Below are 4090 nucleotides of genomic sequence, written 5' to 3' on the forward strand. Positions count from 1 at the left end.
GATATTCGTCACTACCTACCCCCCCCACCCCCCCCCCCCAGAAAACCCACATGCCACTGCCTCCCCATTTCGTCGCATTACGTGAATGATTTTGAGTCATTCATCAAACTTGGGACCCAGAAAAAGGTCCATGGCATTATCTCCTCTACTAATGTCGACAAAAATTTATTCACCCTCGATATTTCAATTTTTGATTCAATCGCGGTAATTCAATATAATTTAATGTAAACATCAAATACAATACAAAATAAAATTTTACCACTAAATTTCAAGAGAGGATACTACTGTGCCCCTACATTATTAATGCCCCTACAATTTTTACCAAATGGGGAACAGAGTATCATGAAAAGTAATCGGATACTGACTTTCAGAAATTTATTTATGGAAATTTAGAACGAGAAAAAAATTACTTATACAAAGTAAAAGAATAGAAGAAAAGAGGGGAAAAACTCAATCACTTATTCACTTTCCCTGCTAGGATTATAATTTTTTTCTCAGTTAATTCTTAAATACTATTCAACTGATGATGAAGTATGAAATTCCTATTCGTGAAATAAGAGATAAAAAAGAGGGGAAATCCAAATGCTTTGCTTGCATTGTTACGAAATTTAAAGAATTTATTATTCTCTACCTAAAAATTTTAAGTTCTGTCGTGTTCTCTTTCCTAATCTTTTCAATTCTCCTTTGATTGATTCTCCAAATAAAGAAATGTTTATAATGTCAGTAGCTGACTCATCAGCAAGTGGGCAAGTCTGGCCCTTGTGGTCAGGTTAGATTATATTATTATCCTAACATGTAGAATTTGATCATGGAGAAAGAGTGAAAGCAACACCCATTGATTATTGACTTTTCTTTTGCTCAAAAGAGAATACACTTAACTTAGTTTATCATAATTCTGTCTTATCTGGCCTCACAAGATCATTAAAATAATGTTCAAGAAAACAAGAAATCATATAATAGTACATAACATTGACTTCAATGGATAACAAGTGTGGCCATGTTTGCAAATTACTACATTATTGGTTCCTTCCAAGCAGCCTACAAGATTGGTAACAGTGAGAAGAACCAGACATCTATACAAGCTGATACTTTTATAGGTTCATTTCACTTAAACACAAAGCTTAGCCGCCTTTTTTACTATACTTTCAATCCTTACTTGACTAGCAATATAGATTACTTGAATCTGCGGTTGCTTAAGAAGGTGCAGTGTGCAGTCAACACAAAGATCTAAGATGGGGTTGCCTTATTTTCATTTTCTCTTCCTTTCATGGTTTCTTTCTGCTCATGTCTTCTGTTTGTTAGCTACAGCACAAAGATCCACTTACATTGTCCATTTGGACAAATCCTTAATGCCTAATATCTTTGCTGATCACCATCATTGGCATTCTTCCACTATTGATTCCATTAAAGCTACTGTTCCTTCATCAGCAGACAGATTCCACTCTGCTCCAAAACTTGTTTACTCTTATGACAGTGTGTTTCATGGCTTCAGTGCTGTTTTGTCCCAAGATGAACTACAAGCTTTGAAGAAGTTACCAGGTTTCGTTTCAGCATACAAAGATACAACTGTGGAACCTCACACTACCCATACACCAGATTTCCTCAAACTCAACCCTTCCTCTGGTCTATGGCCAGCTTCTGGATTAGGCCAAGATGTGATCATTGGTGTTCTTGACTCTGGCATCTGGCCTGAATCTGCGAGTTTTCGAGATGATGGTATGCCTGAAGTCCCCAAAAGGTGGAAAGGAATTTGCAAGCCCGGCACACAGTTTAACACTTCATTGTGCAACAGAAAACTTATTGGGGCTAATTACTTCAATAAGGGAATTTTGGCTAATGATCCCACTGTGAACATTTCCATGAATTCTGCAAGGGATACTGATGGTCATGGCACACACGTTGCTTCCATTGCTGCTGGAAATTTCGCCAAAGGTGTTTCCCATTTTGGATATGCACCAGGAACAGCAAGAGGAGTGGCACCACGAGCTAGGCTAGCTGTGTACAAGTTTAGCTTTAATGAAGGAACCTTTACTTCAGATTTAATTGCTGCTATGGACCAAGCTGTGGCGGACGGTGTTGATATGATATCTATTTCTTTTGGGTTCCGTTTCATTCCTTTGTATGAGGATTCTATATCCATTGCTTCTTTTGGAGCTATGATGAAGGGAGTCCTAGTTTCAGCTTCAGCTGGAAATCGAGGTCCGGGGATTGGAAGTTTAAACAACGGATCTCCATGGATCTTGTGCGTGGCATCAGGCCACACTGACCGGACATTTGCAGGTACTTTGACTTTGGGCAATGGCTTAAAAATTAGAGGGTGGAGCTTGTTTCCTGCAAGAGCTCTTGTTACGGATTCAACAGTGATTTACAACAAGACTCTAGCTGATTGCAGTTCGAAAGAATTATTATCACAACTATCTGATCCAGAACGTACGATCATTATATGTGAAGATAATGGGGATTTCTCTGATCAAATGCGTATTGTCACTCGAGCAAGACTTAAAGCAGGCATCTTTATTTCTGAGGATCCAGGAGTGTTCAGGTCTGCTACATTTCCAAACCGTGGAGTTGTGATTAACAAAAAGGAAGGGAAACAAGTCATCAATTATGTAAAAATACTGTCGATCCCACAGCCACCATCACGTTCCAAGAGACGCATCTAGATGCAACGCCAGCACCAGTTGTTGCTGCATCCTCGGCACGAGGCCCCTCCAGAAGCTACATGGGAATTGCAAAGCCAGATATATTGGCACCAGGGGTACTAATTCTTGCAGCATATCCACCAAACGTATTTGCCACGAGTATTGGGGAGAACATAGAATTGTCCACTGATTACATTCTTGAATCAGGCACATCTATGGCTGCACCACATGCTGCTGGAATTGCAGCAATGCTAAAGGGCGTGCATCCTGAATGGAGTCCTTCAGCGATTCGCTCTGGCATGATGACCACAGCAGATCCTTTGGACAACACTCGAAAACCTATTAAAGACTCGGACATTAACAAGGCCGCCACACCCCTAGACATGGGATCTGGACACGTTGATCCCAACAGAGCGCTTGATCCTGGCCTAGTATACGATGCTACTCCACAAGATTACGTAAATCTTCTATGCTCTCTGAATTTCACAGAAGAGCAATTCAAGACAATTGCAAGATCATCAGACAACCACAACTGCTCAAATCCATCAGCCGATCTCAATTACCCGTCGTTCATTGCATTGTACCCCCTCGAGGGACCCTTCACATTGTTGGAACAGAAATTCAGGAGGACAGTTACAAATGTTGGTCAAGGTGCAGCTACTTATAAAGCTAAGATAAACGCTCCAAAGAACACTACAGTTTCAGTATCACCACAAACTATAATGTTCAAGAAGAAAAATGAGAAACAAAATTATACTTTGACAATTCGTTATTTAGGTGATGAGGGTCAAAGTAGAAATGTTGGATCCATCACTTGGGTTGAAGAGAATGGAAACCATTCTGTTAGGAGTCCTATAGTGACATCTCCCATTATAGAGATCTCGTCATAAGTTGTGCTCCTTTATGATATATTTTGCCTTGGGAGGCGTATGACCATGTGATTCTTGATTTGGAAGTACCAAACACAAGAACAAAGGGAAAGCTAGATGGAAATCATGTACTATACTGTATGAATTGCTTGTGCCTATCCCAAACTATTTTTGAGTCCCGTGAAATTTATTTTTTAAGAAATTGACCAACTTTGGTCGGTTTTTGCAATTAAAATAAATAAAAATTAATATTAAAAAAGTCGACCAACTTTGGTCGGTAAATTCGGCCGGTCATTTTAAAAAACCGACCAAAGTATTTTTTAATAAATCGACCAACTTTTGGTCGGTTATTTTTGTGCGAAAACACAATTAAAGAGTATAAAAAAAAACAATCTTAAAACAAAATGCACCAATGGTGTTACAACCCATAAGGTAGTCGACGTAAATCCATGAAGAGATTATCTTTAATATGATAAGAAGTTAAACCTATTGGTCTTAAATGATACAAAGGTGTATAAGGGTGGTTAACAAGTGTCACACCTCCTTTTTACCCACCCGAAAGGTGGTACAAGGGAGTTT

At 39.1% G+C, this 4090-nt stretch overlaps 1 pseudogene across 1 annotated transcript in view; it reads left to right on the forward strand.

Annotated features, from left to right (window-relative positions):
- The window catches only part of LOC109230864, a 4902-nt pseudogene extending 1214 nt beyond the window's left edge, over window positions 1-3688 (forward strand). Inside the window, exon 2 of the transcript XR_002068717.1 lies at window positions 1540-3688. The product of XR_002068717.1 is annotated as a subtilisin-like protease SBT1.9 (transcript). The remainder of the gene's footprint in view (window positions 1-1539) is intronic.

This window comes from Nicotiana attenuata, chromosome 8 (genome assembly GCF_001879085.1).
Source record: "Nicotiana attenuata strain UT chromosome 8, NIATTr2, whole genome shotgun sequence".
In the NCBI taxonomy this organism is placed as follows: domain Eukaryota; kingdom Viridiplantae; phylum Streptophyta; class Magnoliopsida; order Solanales; family Solanaceae; genus Nicotiana; species Nicotiana attenuata.